The 22,177-nt window shown below is 38.3% G+C and overlaps 1 long non-coding RNA gene across 1 annotated transcript in view; it reads left to right on the forward strand.

Annotated features, from left to right (window-relative positions):
• LOC108719084 overlaps positions 1-22,177 on the forward strand; it is a 40,107-nt gene that overhangs the window by 7,779 nt on the left and 10,151 nt on the right. Inside the window, exon 3 of the long non-coding RNA XR_005961920.1 lies at positions 7,285-7,333. This is a non-coding gene — a long non-coding RNA (uncharacterized LOC108719084). The remainder of the gene's footprint in view (positions 1-7,284; positions 7,334-22,177) is intronic.

Here is a 22,177-nt window from a genome sequence, read left to right on the forward strand (position 1 = left end):
AATAAAAGGGCAGCCAAGTTTGGGAGTTTTACTTTGAAAGCAGCTAGTAAGTTGCAGGTAAAACGTATTCGTCCCTTTTATAAAATGTATAATGAAACCATAGAATTCTTAATGAATCAAATGAAAATTGAGCATAGGACTGGCCAGATATGGGATGACTTTGACGTAGTTGGCCAGCTTAAATATATTGCAATATATGGACAAACAATCCCTGTTTTGTTTAAAGGGTAAGGCATTTTTCAGTAGCAGTATGCACAAAATGTCTCTGTCTTAAATATATTGATAATGGGTTGAGTGCAGAGGAAATATATATATATATATATATATATATATATATATATATATATATATATATATATATATATATATATATATATATATATATATATATATATATATATATATATATATATATATATGGATCGTTCCAACATTTTTGATGCCATGGTGATCGGTCGTTTAGTCATTCAGACAAGTTAGAAGATTTCTGTTGGCTAACGATAATATCTCTGCATGTATTGCCTATCTGACTATATCAAGAGTTGACTGTCACTACTATTTGTCGAACATAACTTTCATAGATTGCTGTCTTTAAATAATGGCCAGAACATTGTCTAATTTGTTCTTTTTACTAGTTTATTTAATCTGAATGGTTAGTGGTAGGTAGGGAGATTGTGGGACATAAGGAAAAGTTTAATCTTAAGATTAAGAACCACTGTCTAAATCTCTAAAAGGTAAACAAAGTAAAAGGGGTCAGCTATAAAAGAACTGACTTTTGTTTAAGAAGTTAGAGCCACAATGAGATAAGCAAATGCTTCTTTCAATAGCAATTAGATTTACAAATAATTCAAACCATTGGCACTTTGGGGCAGATTTATTAAGGGTTGAAATGTAAATTCAAATTGAAATTTTTGAGTTGGATTTTTGGTCAAAACTCACAAATTCGAGTTAGGAATAATCCAAGCTCAAATTAGAATTCAAGATTTATCATACCTGGACCCTGGGAACATCTCAAATTCAACTGTTTGCCACCTAAAACCTACCAAGTTCATGTAGATGTCAATGGCAGAGGTCCAGTGACCCATTTGAAGATGTTAATAGCCTTCCTGATATTTTATTTTTGGGTTTTCATAACCTTTTATGAGATTACATGCATGACATTGTGAGAGTCTTAGCTGGAGGACTAATGACTGAGATACAATATTGAGGATGGTATGAGCATGGTCTATGAAAGGGGGAGAAGGGAATGGTAAAATACAGAGTCGGGGGGGAGGATCTGAGCAGGCAACATGGCGGAATGAGCTCGGAGTGAGCCCAGAGTCTGGGGCATTTTACCCGACCCCGCTGGAGAAATAAAACATAGCCGGGAAAAGGAGAGAGGGAACATACCTCCGGGCGATAAGCGAGCCGAGGAGTGGAACTGTCATTGACAGGTACCGCCAACAATCCGGCGCACAGCTCCGATGCATAGCTCCGGCGCGACTGTAGCCAGAGGACTGAGTGAGGCGGTGAGTGTGGCGAGTGCGGCGGGAGCTGTTAGAGGCCGCTAGAGGCCGCAGGGACGATCCAGGTCAGAGTGACCGGGGCGGTTGGGCACAGGCTCGTAGGAGAGCCACGAGGTGAGGAGGCCTCGCAGAGCAGCAGAGGCAGCTCGTATAAAACAGAGTGGTGGGGGACAGCCTGGAAGGGGAAAGGATTAGGATTTAACCCCTTGACTGCTAGCGGGCTAGAGGGATGTGAAGACTGTGAGGTGGAGACTGTTGGGACTGTGGGGCAGAAGAGCCCTGTGTTGTAAAGCTGTTGAGGAGAAGTGTCCAAGAAGGGGACTGCTTTGCATTTGCCACAACTCCAGACACAGATTCTGATACATCTGACAGAGGGAGCTGTGCACCAGTAATAAATATAGGTATAAATAACAGAAATAAGTACCAGCACAAGACACCTCATATCTATACTCATATCCATTCCTATATTGCAAGTAATTGCTATTAACCTCCAGTCCCATCACATATCTAGACACACATTGCCAATACTGTTCTACCTGCCTGAGGTAACAGAAATTTAGCTATTGCTGTCATTTGGAGCTGTGTCCCCCCAGAGTGAGAGACATGGGGAGGTCTCAGAAAAGTGGCAGTGACACTGCTACAAAAGAGAAAACAAAAGACAGAACCAAAGATAAAGAGAACCCCACCTCGCATAACATACAGTCAACCCCTCGGGATATCGCTCCAATGTTCCGTCGAAATAGTACTGGCAGAGAAGAAGCGTCTAAGAAATCGGTGGGAAGAGGGATGAGAAGGGAGACACTGGAAAGAGAATCAGAGGACTCAGAAAGTGAAGGAGAAGAAGGAGGTTAGAATGCCGATCTTTATGCACACTTAGCAAAACTACCTTCGAAACTGGAAATAAAAGAAATGCTACAAGAAGTAACAAATGGAGCGGCAAACAGTGAATTTACAACAAAACCAAAAGGCCTTGTATGGGAAGCTACAGCAGCAAGAAAACATGATCTCAGATTTAATGAGACAGATGGAAGATCAAGAGAATCGTAGCAGAAGGAAAAATATAAGAATTCGAGGAGTCCCAGAGACTATTTTAAAAGAAGATATAAATACTTTCCTCCAACAAATATTCAATAATATCTTAAATAAAGAAAAAGGGAAAGAGAAGTTGATCGAAATACAGATTGAAAGAGCACATCGGCTACAGAAGCCAAAGATGGTTCCTCCAGAAGCACCCAGAGATATTTTGTGTCGACTACAAAGCTATGCTGTTAAAGAGGAGATACTGCAAAAAGCCAAAGAAGTAGACAAAATAATATGAGGACAATACACTAATCTTTTTTCAAGACTTATCAAGAACCAGGAAAGAGGAAAAGGAAAGCGTTGAAACCATTGACCGACTTGCCGAGAGAAAAAAAGATTCTATGTAGATGGGGCTTCCCATTCTCATTATCGGTACATAAAGAAGGGATATCTGCAATATTTCGATCGGAGAAAGATTTAGAAAACTTCTTAAAGAAGCTACATCTACCAAAGATAGAGATACCAGACAGGCCAGAAGAGTACAGAATAAAAGCGGATTTAATGTCGGAGCAAGAGTGGCTAGAGAGTGGAGCCTCAAACGCTACAGCGAAGAAAGGAAAAGCAAAGGCGAACTAAAAGAGAAAGGAAAGGGGTCATCAGGTTGATATAAGAGGCAAGAAGGACAAAAAGTTAAATAAAAGTTTCCAGGGACACGGGTTGACAGAAGCCATGAAAAGGGGACATTAACCCAAGGATGGGTAACGTACAATGTATAAAACTAAAGTTTTTGTATAATATAAAGGATTATTTTGGTTAAAACTAAGAAATTGTATATTTAGTAATATAGGAGGAGATGGGGGGGAAAAAAAAAGGGGATTGAGTATAACCTAGAAAGAAGCATAAGGGTTGGGGGGCCCCAGAAGTAGCTCAAAAGAAGACCTGAGAAACCCCTGCTGTTTACTCAACCTCCATACCCCCAAAACAGTGGCATGGCCACTTTAGCCGTAGTTAACACCTCACAGCCCTTGGGCGGATCCCATATGAGGCTGGGACGGCTGTCATTTTTCTTTTGTATTTTTTCCTTTTTGTTGATATTTTTTGTTTATGATATAAAATGCGTGTTGTACGCACTCTGTGTTATTTTGTTCCTGTTTATTACTTACTGTTTAAGTTTTTTTTTCAAAATAGGGTTGAAATTAAAGTCTGGACTTTACAAGGGGTTCATGCATATATACTGTATTAATTTGGAAGCCAAGGTCAATAGAATGCCATTAAGGGAAAGAGATATAAATAAATATGGAGTGTAATATACTATCTTTAACGTAAATGGGATCAATGAGCCAGTAAAAAGAGCGAAAGTGTTCCATGAATGTAAAAAAAATAAAGCGCAAATAGTTATGCTACAAGAGACGCATTTTAAACAAAATTATGTTCCCAGTGTTAAGGTTAAAGATTACTCTCAAGTATTTATGAGTAACAACCCAGTTAAGAAAGCAACAGTTGTCATGACCTTAATCCATAAAGATTTGCCATTTGATATGGTGGATTGTAAGATAGATAAAGAGGGTCGATATTTATTAGTGAAAGGTAAAATAGCTAACCAGTTATGCACAATTGCGACCGTATATGGCCCCAATACATGTCAGAATAAATTCTTCCAGCAGTTCTTTCAAGAGTTAGAACTATACAGTGAAGGCTTAATAATAGTGGGTGGAGACTTCAATGTCACATTAAATCCATTAATATATTCATCCACGGTTAGAATATATGGAGGGCCCTGAATCTGGAGAAAAAAGACTTCACACACTTTTCTGAACAACACCAGGTTTATTCAAGAATAGATTACATTATGATTTCATAACAGTGGGCACATTTATTCCACACAATAACTGTGTCAGACCATGCACCAGTAACTGTGAAATATTTAATCCCAGGAGTAAGCAAAGCGCAATTTAATTGGAGGCTGAATGAATACCTGCTTCACAGGGGGAAAAATAAAGACATGATACGGGAGTGGATAATACAAATAATAAAGGCGAACAACACGACAGATATTGCACCCAAAATATTGCACTCTGGGAGACGCTTAAATGCGTTTTGAGAGGAAGGCTAGTAGCCCTGGGATCAAGTCTAAAAAAAAAGAGAGAAAAGGAAATGAATAACTTAATGAAAGATATTGCATACTTAGAACAGACACATAAAGAAACATTGGCTATAAAAACTTTCCAAATACTGGAGAATAAGAGGGAACAGCTAAAGAAAGTACTAGATCATAAAATACACAAAGCATACCTTAGAACTAAACAGAATGCTTATGAACTAGGGGACAAGGGAAATAAATACTTTGCGAGGCTACTAAAAAAGATACAAGGTCAAAATAATATCATCGCAATTAAAAATGGCCAAAACGAAACCCATTACGACACTAAAGGGATAGCTGAAGCCTTTAAAGATTACTATCAATTGCTATATAAAATACAAAAAGATAAGCCATCCCAACAAAAAGAAGTATTAATGGAACAATTTATAAAAGAGGCCAAAGTGAACCGATTAACTGAAGAACAAGCTCAAGAGATGGAACTAGCATTCACAGTAAAAGAAATAGAGGATGGGGTAGATGATCTGAAATCGGGGAAAAGCCCAGGTCCAGATGGATACACAGCTGCATTTTATAAAACATTCAAAGCTGAATTAGTCCCAATCTTACATTCGTATTATAACAATATATCAGATAAAGACGGATTCCATAAGCAGGCCCAAGAAGCACACATCACTATAATCCCAAAAGCAGATAAAGACCCAACCTTATGCTCAAGCTATAGACCAATATCACTAATAAATATCGATATGAAAATTTACGCAAATATAATAGGGAAAAGAATTAAGAAATACTTACCTTATCTTATCCATGAAGATCAAACAGGGTTTGTTCCAAAAGAGAAGCAAAAGAGAATATCGCCAAAACAATCTCAGTAATACAATATGCATACAAACTATAACACCCCACTTGTCTAATAACGACGGATGCTGAAAAAGCATTTGATAGAATTTCATGGTCCTTCCTAGACAAGACATTAACAAATCTCGGGATGAAAGATAAAATGTTGGCGAGGATACTCGCGCTGTATGCCATACCTACGGCGAAAATTAAAATTAATGGCACACTCTCACAAAGCGTTCAGATATTTAACGGGACGAGACAGGGGTGCCTACTGTCCCCAACATTATTCCTGTTAGTTATGGAAGTATTACTCTCACACATAAGAAATAACCCGGATATAAATGGGGTAAAGATAATGGGTAATGAATATAAATGCGCAGCTTTTGCTGATGATATTTTAACGTATGTAACAAACCCATTAATTACACTACCAAACCTGATGAAACTATTGAAAATATTTGGGGAATTTTCTAACTTTAAGATAAACTATACTAAATCGGAGATACTTAATAATATCAATTTAGATGAAAAAACAATACAACAGATCAAACAAAATTTCCCATTTAAATGGGCTAGATCAACAATTAAATATCTGGGAGTCAATCTAAGTGGCGAATTATACAGAGCATATGCAGATAATTATATACCTTTAATAGCTACTCTACAAAAAACAATAGATAATTGGAAAAAAACTTTAATCTCCTGTTTAGGCAGAATACAAGCAATAAAAATGGTGCTAATGCCGATGGCTTTATACCTGCTTCAGGTATTACCGGTAGAAATCCCAACTTCTTTCTTTATATCAATTAAGTCAATGTTCTAATAAGAGTATGGGGGAATCTGCGCTCAGCCCAACAATGGTTATGCAGTGAATGCCTCAATCCTCTTGTATGGATGTACCGTACATCCAAAGGTATCAATCTTAGTAGAAAGTAAAAGGAGAGCACTCAAATTGCAGATTTAACTGCTTATGCTTATTTATTTCAGTCTGTGAGACACGACATGTTTCGGGCCCAAAAAAAGCCGTTTCTCAAGTGTAACACACACAGATACACAGTGAACATTTAAACACACCCATTCTGCCAATTAAATCCCCACATCCAATCTGATATGGTATGCAAATTATCAGAAAGTTCAATGTTGTATCCACAGGTGATTCAAGTGCAATCCACAAATCTTCAGGTGATTATGTACTCTTTAAGTTAGTGTCCAGTCATAAAAAATATAAAAAATACATTGTATACATTATTAAGTGCCGTAGTGTCAAGTCGAATAGAGACAATGTAGAAAAACAGCCAAAATACATTCTAATATTAAATACATTGTATCAATGAGTACATTAATTTCACCAACCTGTTAAAAACAAAATTAGATACAAAATGTAAAGGTAAAGTGATATTACCATCTAAAACTACCCTTAGAAAAAGGCTAAAATACTTGAGACAATTAAAAAACTTTAGAACAATAAAATCTTACCCTGTTATAGTTATTTCTGCATTAACTTTCTGGGAAGCACATTTTCTGCATTAACTTTCTGGGAAGCACATTTTCAGTTTGTTTCCTTGTGAATTTCAAAAAGTCAATTTCCCAATCTTCATTAGATGTATTATTTTTCAAGTTCACTGGGTGATAGTTCATACGAAGAGAGATTAATAACCAAGTTATTTACCATTGATAGTAGAGGAGACAATAGACTGAAAAGACTTTTACAGAAAGAAGGCAAGTGGATCAAGAAGCTAGGCACACTTATCCCTGATGGTCTCAATGATTCTGAAACCTTATTTGTAAAATTAATATCTTGACTCCTTTACCTTACAGACCTTGAAGTTGTGAGAAAAGTTAATGCAGAAATAACAACTATAACAGGGTAAGATTTTATTGTTCTAAAGTTTTTTAATTGTCTCAAGTATTTTAGCCTTTTTCTAAGGGTAGTTTTAGATGGTAATATCACTTTACCTTTACATTTTGTATCTAATTTTGTTTTTAACAGGTTGGTGAAATTAATGTACTCATTGATACAATGTATTTAATATTAGAATGTATTTTGGCTGTTTTTCTACATTGTCTCTATTCGACTTGACACTACGGCACTTAATAATGTATACAATGTATTTTTTATATTTTTTATGACTGGACACTAACTTAAAGAGTACATAATCACCTGAAGATTTTTGGATTGCACTTGAATCACCTGTGTATACAACAATGAACTTTCTGATAATTTGCATACCATATCAGATTGGATGTGGGGATTTAATTGGCAGAATGGGTGTGTTTAAATGTTCACTGTGTATCTGTGTGTGTTACACTTGAGAAAGGGCTTTTTTTGGGCCCGAAACATGTCGTGTCTCACAGACTGAAATAAATAAGCATAAGCAGTTAAATCTGCAATTTGAGTGCTCTCCTTTTACTTTCTACTAAGATTAAGTCAATGTTCTCTAAGTTTATATGGAATGGTAAGAATCCGAGGATAAAATTTAACTCACTTACGGCTCCTAAAGAAAAAGGAGGGCTGAGAGTGCCGGACCCATATTTGTATTATGTAGCGATACATCTGGTGAGGATACTATGCTGGGTAAAGCTGGCCATAGATGCAAAGATCCGATCGTACGAATCATTGTACAATCGGACTTTCCCATCTCCCGACCCGCCACTAACCATTAAGATAAAAGTCTTACCAGTCAGATTAGTTAAAGAACAGATCAGCAATGTTCTGCCCCTGACAGCAGTCGTACGATATCTATGTCCAACCAAAGCTAGTGACAGTCTCCCACTGAAAATCGTACGATCGGCAATACATGCAGAGATATTATCGGCAGCCGACAGAAATTTTCTAACCTGTCCGATCGACCAAACGACTGATCTCCGCCGGACGAAAAATGTCAGGACTCTCCACACACGGTTCGAAAATCGTACGAATCCTCGATTCGTACGATCAGATCTTTGCGTCTATGGCCAGCTTAAGGCGGGGGAAAAAAAAGATTGGTGTGGCCTAGAAGAGGGATGGGGCAAGTACCCACTAGAAAGTGCACTTTGGGAAGAAAAGGGGACAAGGAAGAAGAGAGAACAAGATTCACATATTTAATTACCCCCACTCTTAAAATACGGCACAAAAATAAACATCTTATGAAGATGATAGAAACACCATACGTCTTACAACCACTCTTATATAACCAGAACTTCCCTCCTAGTATGGAAAAAGGAGCCTTTCAGAGATGGGGTAGACGAGATAACAAAATGACTAGAATGAGGGAATTTATTAGTTCGGGCAAAATGATCCCTCTGTTAGAGATCCAAGAAAGGTGGGGAACCCATATCAGAGATCAATGGAGATATAACCAACTATCACATTATTTAAGTAGGTTAGACAAGAATAATTGGGAAAGACCTCTAACTCAATGGGAACAGGTAATGGAGATAGAAGGGGGGATTGAAAAACCCCTTTCAAAAATTTACAACATGTTAATAACCAGAGAAGAACATAAATTTTCTCCTTTTGGTTGTGAATGGGAGAGGGAACTGGGTATAAATTTTTCTGATCAGGAATGGGCTAATATATTTAAATATAACAACAAGAGATGACCAAGGTTTCAAAAACGAAAGAAGCCATGTATAAACTGATAACGAAATGGCATTATACCCCAAGTAAACTTAAGAGAATGTTCCTACAAACATCAAATAAATGTTGGAGATGTAAAACAGGGGAGGGGAATCATACACATATTTGGATATCATGCCCGCTCCTGGATGGTTATTGGAGTCAGATATTAGAGTGTATATACAAAATTTCTGGGATAAGATTTCAGAGGGCGGATTTCGCTCTGATACTATTTAATATTAACAAAGATAAACAAACTATGCTTGAAGACCCCCTTACCTTCCAGTTAATACAAACCGCGAAATCCTTAATTCCGAGGAACTGGAAATCTGAAAAGCCTCCGATTTATAGGGAATGGATTAAGGCTGTGAAGGTAATAAGTTTATTAGAAGAGCTAACTCATTTATATCATAATACTAGCAATAAATATTGGAGAACTTGGCTTCCTTGGCATAAATTTTTGGAGGACCTTTTAAGGAAAGATTAAAAGGCAAACGGAGGGGAATAAATCCCGGCAGTCCATATATTATATGCATTGATATATGTAAATGTAAATTATTTCACCCTTGTACTTCCCCTTTTTGTTTTGTACCCTTGTCGAAAAATTGAAAATAAAGAAATTTAAAAAAAAAAAAAAGTAAAATACAGGCAGTAACTATATACAGTTGCAATTACAGTAACAAATAACTTTTAAGTCATACATTTACATGAATATATATTGAAAGGTTGTTTAGAATTACATCTCCTACATGGGATATAAAAAGACTAGAGGTCCGGGAGGATTTTTAATAGAAGTCTTCTGTGTGGTCCAGCCTAAATGTGCATCCTTCATAAAATCTTTCATCTTCAACATAATCTACTTTAGAAGCAAGGTAAATAATTTGCATTGTCAGATGTGGTTTTAATGAACCACTTAAAGGAGAAGGAAAGCTACGGAGGTATTTTATTGCCAATAGATTAGCTGCAATAGTGCAAGCTAGAATGTTATATATTTATTCTGTAGAATGTTTTACCATACCTGAGTAAAAAGCTCTAGAAACTCTCTGTTTGTTTAGGATAGGAGCTGCAGTATTAACATGGTGTGACATCACTTCCTGCCTGAGTCTCTCCCTGCTTTGGGCTCAGATTACAGTAGAGAAGGGAGGGTGGGGGGAGAGGAACAAACTGAGCATGCTCTTGCCCAGGGCAATGAGGTTTAAGCTGAATGCAGGAATCTGATGCAGTCTGATACAGAAGCCCATGTGTGCACAATAGAAGGAAAGAAATGCAGTGTTTCTTTTGACAGGGGACTCAGAGCAGCACTACTTTTGGGGTTTACTGGTATATTTAGATGGACCTTTCTGATAAGGCTTACTTAGTTTTAACCTTTCCTTCTCCTTTAACTTAAGACAATCATTTGTCATTAAACATTTGCAATTTAAAAGCAATATACATGTTAAATTACTCTTCCAATACTTATAAAATTACAGAACTGTGAATTGCAAATACTTGCTCTGGATGTTGTTATTTGAATATTAATGGAAACTGGGAGAAATATTGTACCTGGTGCTATATTAGCAAAAATATAATTTTCACATTAATCTTATAGAAAAGAAGAATGTATTCCAGATGGCTTCTATAACCGTGGATTAACTGTAATTTCTTCTCTTTTCTCTTATATGCTTTACATTGTGTTAACGTTTTAAAAAATGTTTGTTGTTAAAAAACTATATGGGCATTTCATTTTGTTATATATTATATATTGTGAAGTTTGAGGGGGATCACACCGGGATTTGCATCATAAATGCAGACCACTCCACATTTATTTTTAAATCAAAAGGGTTTTCCAGCAGCAGAAAAATTACAACAGAAGACAGCTTGTGCAGAAATGTCTCCAATAATCTATCAGAACCAAACATGCTAATCTCAGTACATTCAGCAGGTGAAAAGTAAAGCAGCTCCCACATCCAGCTCCTACTCTCACATCCATTCACCAGCTGCTCCATCCTCCTTCCCCTTGGATGTCCAGCCAACACCTATGCATGGTTATCCTGTGGAGTCTCTTTGAGGGGTGACTCGAAACTTAAAGAATGGGGATATATATCTGCCATCTGAGATATATCCCCTCCAACTTGTACAATATCTATATCATTATATATCTATACCCCCCTTTCACTATATATTTTCCATACCATGCAAAGGAAGGTAGCTACTCCATAGTAACTATATACTTAATTTCAAAGTGTATCTGCTGATATGGAGGATGGATTTGAGATTTGGGAATTAAGTTATCCACATTCATCTGGTGATAAAAAATGTGGTAAAAATGCTTGTTTATTTCTTCCTTAACTACTGCTCATCTGCTCAGTGTCTTTGCCTATTTGCACTCCATGATCTACAATTTCTTATGGACTAATAAACAACCACAGAATAGCCTTGAATACCCATCTTTCCAAAGTGGCCTGACACTATCTGGCTTTACAGTTGGCATACATTGCAAGGCAATTTTCCCCCTTGACTGCTTTCTCCATTTCAAGAGAAGAAGCTGGTTCTGTCAATACACATTCAAATATCCTATTTCAGAAAAGTATACAAAGTATCATCCTGCTCCCCACTCCAGACAGAGGATTCTGACTCCAGTTTGGGAAAGTTCTTTCCGTATACAGTCTGTGATATAGTCAACCCCAATAATATGTTTTACAGATACATTTAGCTTATACATGCGGAAGCTAATCAATTCTCACAGGCCCCTAAGCTAGGGATATCTAAGCTTCAGTGTGCTTTAAGACTGTGACTACAATCTATAGAAACTATAGAGTTTCTTCAAAGCATTTCCTTTGGAGACTTGTGGAATTCCATACTTGTGAAGCTGAGCACATTTCATGGCATTTTTCATCTGGCTTGGTTATTTTTAAACGTATCTGTTTACTGCTGTGTCCTGTTTGTAAATTTTTTTAGAAGCACTGCATTCTGTCACGAGAAAATTCAAGCAAATATTAATATGAAAAGTTATAAAAAATAGCTGTTTATTTTTTAAAGCAATGTTTTCGTTTTCTATTTTGGCTGGCAGACACTAGACATATCATAAAGCCACAAAGATCTGTGTCCCCATCCCAAAGTATAGCACAGCTAGGACACTGTGCAGCAGTTAATTAGATATTGCTCCCAGCATCCTGTTTTATAAAGACATGTTATATTACCAATTATGATTTAGACAACAATAAATGCTTTGTGTGTCTTTACTTGCTGATTAAAGATGTGCTTTCTCTTATCTGAGACAAGCTTCATTCATTACTAGATATAGTCAGGCAAGCATCCTACTTTTCATGACAACTCGATCCCTGTACTTGGTTTTTCGTTATAGTTTGTAGAATAAATCCATCTGAGCAACCAGTATGACAACATACACAGGTTACACAAATAAATATACATGTTGTTTTATTATATTATGAAACATAATGAGACTGGTTTCTAGCCCTATTGCCCAGTGTTTCCTTTGTCACCTCTGAGTTTTGAATTAAATGGGGCTTGAAAAACTACTGGGCAAAAGGCAGAAATTATTATGTATGTCAGATAGTGTCCTCTATGGGTAAATAGGAAATGTGCATGGTGAAAATGTTTATATCCCTCATAAAACTAGGTATAAGAATCCTTTACATGGGAGTTCATGTGTTTAACAGGTATGTAGTATTGTTGATACATAAAATTACTATAGATAATAAAAGTATGTGAAACATGTCTGTGCTGAATGTTCCATCAGCAGTATAATGGATTTTAGCAGTGCATGCGCCATCTTGTGGCTGCAATAGAATCTATATAAATTACAGTCATGGTAAATTACAAATGAACAGATATGACAATAATCATTCAATAACACAAATGTTGTGGGAATTGATTCATTAAAGGCTCTTGTGTCCAAACTTGATTCTTGCACTTACAGTATATATAGTTTCTCTAAGTGCCATTTTGTCTGTTCTTCCTTTATTGTTAAATTGTGCACAAATGCACCTATGGACATTGGAGAATTCCGGAGCTACCACAATGTTTATTGCAAGTCTGCTGTGTCAATAGTCATAACAGACTTGCAGCAAAATGAATCACACGCTAATGCTGTTTTAAAGATGTGCGCCTAAAGTGACCTAATCCTGACTCTAAAAAATGTTAGGTAAGAAATCACTGGCACTCAAAGGGCAGGTGCAAGCAGGGACAAGCCCTTGCGTTAATTCACAGAAAATGCAACGTTTCGGGGTCAGACCCCTTTATCAAGCATAAAAGGGGTCTGACCCCGAAACGTTGCATTTTCTGTGAATAAACGCAAGTGCTTGTCCCTGCTTGCACCTGCCCTTTGAGTGCCAGTGATTTCTTACCTATTTGATGTTGGAGGGCGCCGATCCCTTCGTCACCGTGCACCGGGCAATCAACACGAAGGCCAGGGAGTGCAAGAAGAGCTTTTCATCTGAATCTAAAAAATGTTAGCCATAATTTGCACCCAAATTAGGATTAAGCTAACATGCAACTGAGTTTATTGGATGCATAAGGGGCAATTGCAATGGGTGCAACCCCTTATGTGGATACAGTTACTCTGGACAAAATGCTGCATTGTGGGTAAAAACATGATTTGCATGTAAAAATTTCACTTTGAGCACTGCACTGTATTAGTACCTGGCCCTTATAGTGTTCCTTTAATTCAATATACAATATATCAGTGTCCTTAAGAATAGATAAACTCCATATTTTATTATTATAATTAACAGCATATTTTTATATTCAGTCACCATTTCAAAACTTAACCCCACCTAGGTCACACACCTGTAAAAGTTATAACAACCATGTGGGGTATAGCCTCCAGTAAAACACACGATGCAGAGAGTTGTAATTCAACCACGTTCTCTTTATTGTCATGGCTTTCGGCTAATCAGCAGCACATTCACAGGGCTCAATCTCCCGGCTTTCCACATCTGACACTTTCAGTAACTGCACACTGCCAGGGGACACACGCTTGCAAGCATCCCTCTTGGGCCCTGGCCAGCTCAATCCAGATCTGGCCTTTCCTCTTAAACCCTGGCTGGTGGAATACCGAATGGGAACACTATGCCCACTCACTCCTAGTTGGGGCCATAGCTGCCCACAGGACCGCCATCAGAAATAGCAGGGCCCCATACGAAAAAAATTCCTGGGCCCCCTGGGCTGCGCCCACCACAAGCCCCACCTACAGGTCCACCCTCCCCACCCAACAGGTCCACCCCCCACCACACACTAAAAAAAAACCATTGGTGGCTATGGTTCCCACATGTTAATAAAAAAATATTGGTGGTCAGGGCCCCCCCATTGAAAAAAACATTTGTGGTCAGGGCCCCCCCATTAAAAAATATTGGTGGCTAGGACCCCACATGGGAAAAAAAATGGTTATATGTTATAAGAAAATTGGTGGCCAGGGCCCCCTTAAAGTCCATATAAAAAACTTGCCCCCCCAGAAGTTTAAAAAAAATTTGGTGCCCAGGGCCCCACCACACAACAGGGACCACAAAGGGTTACCTTTAGGGGGGCCCTGCCATGTTACACTTACTTCATTAGTGTGGCTCACCTGCTGTCAGTGAGCTGCCAACTACAGAAGGGAGGAGGGGAGCACAGGTGCCAGCATTTTCTTCCCTTATTGGTCACAGAATTTCAAGTTCTGGTAAAGCTGCATGGTGATTGGATGAGCTGGAGGAGAAGTTCAAACCTCAGCTATCCAATCCCTGAGCAGCTTAACTGGGACTTAAACTCAGTGAACAATAAGGGGAAGTAATGGAAAGAAGATACCTTCCCTTGTGCTCCCGCCCTGCCTTCCCAAAGTCAGCAGCTCTCAGAAAGCAGGGGGGCCCAGCTAATCAAGAAAGTGTGGCGTGGCCGGGCCCCCCTTACCCTCGGGGCCCCCTTCAACTCTCCCCCCTTCCCCCCTGATGGCTGCCCATGCTAGTTACCTCTCTCACTTACACTCCCTAGAGTGTACTGTTATACCAATAGGCCTCACACTACCTAGGCTCAGTACCTTTCCAGGAGATGACTCTACTGCTGCAGTGCCCTCTGCTCATCTCTCTTCCCATGACGCATCACTGCCTCACTTCCTGAAACCTTTCCTTATATAGCCTATTATTCTCCACACACTAGGGCCTTTCTCTTACAACTGTTATGATCTAACTCCCCCTAGTGGCAAATCTGAAAATATGTATGAACTATTACATTTATATTAAACCATCAACATTTTATCCTCTTACACACCTACTGCTTCTCACAGCACTGAGTAGTGGGCCCTGGATTTCTAGTTGACATCCCCTTTAGCATGTTTACATCACAATAATTGGCCTAAAAGTTAGACTCATAGGATTATCAGGCCATAGTATAAACAAATGTTCTACTACTTTTTGTGTTACTAGTCACAATTCTGCTTGAATAATACTAAATTTATAAAGGAAGTTTTGTCTTTTAAAAGCATTATTGCAATTGTGATGACATCCTTGGCCTTTGCATATACTACCCATTTACCAAACTGTGTTATAGTTCCTTAGGGATTAATGTTAAAATTCTGCATATTTTACCACAAATGGTATTAGATTTGCATTAGCGCATCTTTTAGGCAATTTATAAAAAACACCAATGCATATTTTTTGTCAAGAGTAATTTCACCAAGTCCAGAATGGCAAACTGCCATTATAAAGACATAGAAACCATTTTTCTACGTCATATACTATATGCTCATATCCTACATTCATTATTTCTTTATAACGACATTTGACAGCGTACTTTCCACACTAATATTTTATGGGTAAAATGTGCTGGTAAATTTAAGCAGAGTATTTACACCAGCAAATTATTGGCACAATATGCTTAAACTGACCTAAGTACCTAAGTATGTGGTCACCATGAAAATGTGCCTAATGTGCTGATTAGAGCTTTGATGTATTTAGACAAAGATAAAATGTACCCTTTAATACAGTAGAACCTCCATTTTATGTTTTTCAGGAAAATAATGGTGTAAAATCAAGAACAATTTAAAATCAGGGAAATGTATTATGCATAATACACATGAGTTGAACCACAAAAACAATGTAAAATGAGGGAAAACATAAAATCAGGGGATGCAAAATTTAGATTTTATTGTACAGGTATTTGATCCACTATCCGGAAGCCCATTATCCTAAAAGTTCCAAATTAGGAAAATGCTGTCTCCCATAGACTCCATATAATACGAGTTTTAAAAAATTAATTCCTTTTTCTCTGTAATAATAAAACAATACCTTGCACTTGATCCAAACTAATTAATCCTTATTGGAATCAAAACCAGCCTTTTGGGTTCAGGGTCGGACTGGGCCGACAGGACAGCGGGAAAAAAACTCACAATCGTGCCATCTTAACTACATCCAGAAGAAAATACATGACTCCTTTGCTCTATTCCATCCATGCGTCTATACTGGGGGGAGCATATCAGCTTTAGCAGATTACAATAATGAACATATACGCATACCCTGGTCCCCTGTTTCATTTATAAGTTAGCATCTGTACAAGTGCATCATTTTTCATATACAGGGGGTTTAAGTTACAGAATTCTGATCACAAAATTGTTATGCCATCATACCATCAAGGTAAACTCAGCTTTGTTAAAGTTATTCTTTCTTATCGCACTCTGCTAAATTTTAACCCTTACAGCTTCAGCTTGAGAACCCTGGAGTCACCTTCATGGTTATAATTTTTCAGCCTCCATCAGGAGAAGCTAGGTGGCATCCATAACTTGCAACAAGATATTGACAATGTCCTGCCCCAACCAAAAACTTCACCCAGAAGTGACTCAATAGTTCAGCCCTATGGAAGGGCATTCATCTGATAATTATACAAACAGAGGAATAACTCATTCACCCACCAAGTGCTTTAACTCTTTTCTGTCTATATACAGTATATACTTTTAGAGATGCCAAAGGAATGTATGGAAATATACATAGTAACATAGTAAGTAAGGTTGAAAAAAGAAACACTTCCATCAAGTTCAACCTTTTTTTTTTTTATATCTGCCTAACTGCCAGTTGATCCAGAGGAAGGCAAAAAACCCATCTGAAGCCTCACCAATTTGCCTCAGAGGGGGAAAAAATTCCTTCCTGACTCCAAAATGGCTCTGACTAGTTCCTGGATCAACTTGTACTATGAGCTATCTGCCATAACCCTGTATTCCATCACTTGCTAAAAAGCTATCCAATGTATCAGCCTGTACCACTAATGTATCAGCCTGCACCACTGATTCAGGGAGAGAATTCCACATCTTCACAGCTCTCACTGTAAAAAACCCCTTCCGAATATTTAGGCACAACCTCTTTTCTTCTAATCGGAATGGATGACCTCATGTCAGCTGGAAAGACCTACTGGTAAATAAAGCATTAGAGAGATTATTATATGATCCCCTTATATATTTATACATAGTTATCATATCACCCCTTAAGCGCCTCTTCTCCAGCGTGAACATCCCCAATTTGGTCAGTCTTTCCTCATAGCTAAGATTTTCCATACCTTTCACCAGCTTAGTTGCCCTTCTCTGTGTACCCTCTCTAATACAATAATGTCATGTTTGAGTGATGGAGACCAAAACTGAATGGCAAATTCTAGATGGGCAATTAAAAGTGCTCTATACAGTGGAAGAATATCCCCCTCCTCCCGTGACTCTATGCTCATTTTAATACAGCTCAAGACCTTATTTGCCCTTGATGCTGCTGACTGGCATTGCTTGCCAAGGTCCTTTTCCATAATGGATTTGCCTAGTGCAGTCCCATTAAGGGTATAAGTGGCTTGGATATTTTTACATCCCAGGTGCATGACTTTACATTTATCAACATTGAATCTCATTTGCCACTTAGCTGCCCAGATTGCCAGTTTGTCAAGATTGTGTTGCAAGGATGCCACATCTTGGATGGAAATAATTGGGCTGGAATCTGGATAGTTTTGTGTCATCTGCAAACACTGATACATTACTTACAACACCCTCCCCTAAGTCATTAAGGAACAAGTTAAATAAAATTGGACCTAATACTGAGCCCTGGGGGACCCCACTAAGAACCTTACTCCAAGTAGAGAATGTACCATTAACAACCACCATCTGTACCCGATCCTGTAGCCAGTTTCCTATCCATGTGCAAATAACATCATTAAGCCCAACAGACCTTAGTTTAGAAAGCAGTAGTTTGTGGGGCACAGTATCAAATGCTCAAATCAAATTTGTCTGACATGAACTATACTTCATAAAGCCATGCTGATTGCTGCTCATAATGCCATTCACTAGGACAAAATTTTGAATGTGATCCCTTAACAAGCCTTCAAATAATCTGCCCACCACAGATGTCAAGTTTACTGGCCTATAATTGCCAGGCTGAGATTGTAATCCCTTTTTAAATATTGGAATAACATCAGCTTTTCTCCAATCCATAGGCACCATACCAGATGCAAGTGAATCTGAGAAAATCAGAAATAGGGGCTGGTCTAAAACTGAATGAAGCTCTCTTAGAACCCGGGGGTGTATGCCATCAGGCCCTGGAGCCTTGTTTACATTCATTTTTATTAAAGCTTTATGAATCATATCCTGAGTCAGCCACTGACTGATTGAGATGAGTCATTAGTGCAGCTATAAAGTGAGCCTGGGAACTCAGACTCCTCTATTGTATATACTGAAGAAAAGAACTGATTTAACACATTTGCCTTTTCTGTACCTGTTACAACCATACTGGTACCATTATTTAATGGAGCAACACTCTCAACCTGCATCTTTTTACTATTAATATATTTAAAAAACTTTTTAGGGTTAGTTTTCACCTCCATCGCAATTAACTCTTCATTTCCTTTCTTTGCCTTCCAGATTGCTGATTTACAACATTTATTACAGTGTTTATATTCATTAAATGCAGCTTCTGTCCCAACAGATTTGTAGTTTTTAAATGCCTTTCTCTTATTTTCTATTAACTTCTTTACTTCTGTATTAAGCCACATAGGATGATTTTTAGAGCTTCTACATTTACTCCTTAAGTGAATAAATTGAGAACAGTAATGATTTAATATCATTTTAAATGACAACCATTTCTGTTCTGTGTTTTTAGCTGAAAACTTAATGTCCCAATCAATACTCTGTAGGGCAGCCCTCAAGGCACTAAAATTAGCTTTTGCAAAATTCATGGTTTTTGTTGCCCCGGTACCGTATATACTCGAGTATAAGCCGACCCGCGTATAAGCCAAGGTACTTAATTTTACCTATGAAAACTGGGAAAACTTATTGACTCTGGTATAAGCCTAGACACAACTACAGCCCTGTCTCCCAGCAGCGCACATTCCGCCAAAGCAACCTCCCCCAGCGATGAACCGGACTTCTTTGCAAAGTTGATGGTGACAGAGAATTGCCAAACGGATTACTGTGTGCAATGTCCCCCACTACCATGTGCAGAGGGTGCTGTGTGATATTGCCATCACTGTTAATCTTTCGTATAACCAACAGAGGGCGCACTGTTATTCTTTCATATAACCAACAGAGGGTGCTGTGTGATATTGCAGTCACTGTTATTCTTAAATTAAAATAGGTGTGCTTCCACGAATGAAGCCTGATTTTACACTCTATTTACAAGTTGTATTCAGTATAGGTCTCCTGTGGCACTAAGTAAGATAAATCCATTCAAACATATACTGGAAGTAGTGGTGGCGTTGTGGATAGAGTGCTGGTTTCTGACCAGTGGGTTTAACTCCCAACATACTTTTATTTTTTTCACTCAATTTGTCTCTTCTACCGATTTTACATTTTCCCCTGTGTCTGTCTCTCCTTACGATTTTACATTTTCCCCTGTGTCTGTCGCTCCTTCCGATTTTACATTTTCCCCTGTGTCTGTCTCTCTTATTTTTAATTTTCCCCTGTGTCTGTCTCTTCTGCCGATTTTACATTTTCCCCTGTGTCTGTCTCTCTCTCTGATTTTTCATTTCCCCCTGTGTCTGTCTCTCCTTCCGATTTTACATTTTCCACTGTGTCAGTCTCTTCTGCCAATTTTAAATTTTCCCCTGTGTCTGTCTCTCCCTCTTATTTTTTCTATTCCCCTGTGTCTGTCTCTTCTGCCATTGTTACATTTTCCCCTCTGTTCCTCGCTTCCCGATGTTTCATCTTCCTCAGTGTCTCTCCCACAGCATAGCCACAATATGTCACTATTGTAGTGTAGTGGTTAAGGAAATGAAAGGTCATAGGTTTGAATCTTGATAGTGCTTTTTTTTTTTAACTCTAGTCTAGATCAATAAAAACTGTATTTTAATTACATGTAACTGAGCTAAATAAATGTAAATGTATGTACATTTAAATCTTGGCTTAGCTACATTATGTAACTAGATAAACAGCTACTAGTAGTAACTACTTGTCATGGCTGCAAAATGCACAATAGTGATACTTGATAATAGTGTCTTACTTAATTATCACTATTGTCTATTTTATAGTTATGAGAAGTCGTTGCTACTAGTAATTCTGTCTTCACTGTGGTTCTATTCCAAGATCACCTGTAATTAGAAAAGGTGCCTGAGCTCTGCTAAATCCACTCAATAGATAGTTTCACTATTCATAAAAGATCAAAGTAGTGTGAAAGGAGTTGCAGTAATGCAGCTAATCCACTCAATACACGGTGGCAATGTGCAAGACACAATGGAATTACTAGTTCTGTGAATTTTAATTTTCCCCTGTGTCTGTCTCTCTCTCTGATTTTTCATTTTCTCCTGTGTCTGTATCTTCTGCCGATTTTTCATTTTCCCCTGTGTCTGTCTCTTCTGCCGATTTTACAATTCCCTGTGTCTGTCTGTCTCTCTGATTTTTCATTTTCCACTGTGTCTGTCTCTATCTCCAATTTTTCATTTTCCCCTGTGTCTCTCTCTCTCTTCTGCCGATTTTACATTTTCCCCTGTGTCTGTCTCTTCTGCCGATTTTTCATTTTCCCCTGTCTGTCTCTCTCTCTGATTTTTCATTTTCTCCTGTGTCTGTCTCCTCTGCCGATTTTTCATTTTCCCCTGTGTCTGTCTCTTCTGCCGATTTTTCATTTTCCCCTGTGTCTGTCTCTTCTGCTCATTTTTCATTTTCGACTGTGTCTGTCTCTATCTCCAATTTTTCATTTCCCCCTGTCTCTCTCTTCTGACGATTTTACATTTCCCCCTGTGTCTGTCTCTTCTGCCGATTTTTCATTTTCCCCGTGTCTGTCTCTCTTTCTGATTTCTCATTTTCTCCTGTGTCTGTCTCTTCTGCCGATTTTTCATTTTCCCCTGTGTCTGTCTCTTTTGCCGATTTATCATTTTCCCCTGTGTCTGTCTCTTCTGCTCATTTTTCATTTTCCCCTGTGTCTGTCCCTATCTCCAATTTTTCATTTTCCCCTGTGACTGTCTCTTCTGACGATTTTTCATTTTCCCCTGTGTCTGTCTCTTCTGCTTATTTTTAATTTTCCACTGTGTCTGTCTCTATCTCCATCACAGACAGACACAGTGGAAAATGTAAAATCAGCAGAAGAGACAGACACAGGGGGAAATGAAAAATCAGAGAGAGAGACAGACACAGGGGAAAATGTAAAATTGGCAGAAGAGACAGACACAGGGGGAAATGTAAAATCAGCAGAAGAGACAGACACAGGGGAAATGAAAAATCAGAGAGAGAGACAGACACAGGGGAAAATGAAAAATTGGCAGAAGAGACAGACACAGGGGAAAATGTAAAATCGGCAGAAGAGAGAGACACAGGGGGAAATGAAAAACTGGAGATAAAGACAGACACAGGGGAAAATGTAAAATCGGCAGAAGAGACAGACACAGGAGAAAATTAAAAATCAGAGAGAGAGACAGACACAGGGGAAAATGTAAAATTGGCAGAAGAGACAGACACAGGGGAAAATGTAAAATCGGCAGAAGAGACAGGCGTAGGGGAAAATGAAAAATTGGAGGGAGAGACAGACACAGGGAATAATGTAAAATCAGAGAGAGAGACACAGGGCAATGGAAATTCTATGGGGAGGGGGAAAGACAGATGGGGCTGAGGGGAAAAAAATCAGGAAGGAGAGAGAGAGACATGGAGGTGGCTGAGGGAAAAAGTCGGGAGGATAATATATAAATCATTTTTTTTTT

Source organism: Xenopus laevis, chromosome 6L (assembly GCF_017654675.1).
Source record: "Xenopus laevis strain J_2021 chromosome 6L, Xenopus_laevis_v10.1, whole genome shotgun sequence".
NCBI lineage: Eukaryota > Metazoa > Chordata > Amphibia > Anura > Pipidae > Xenopus > Xenopus laevis.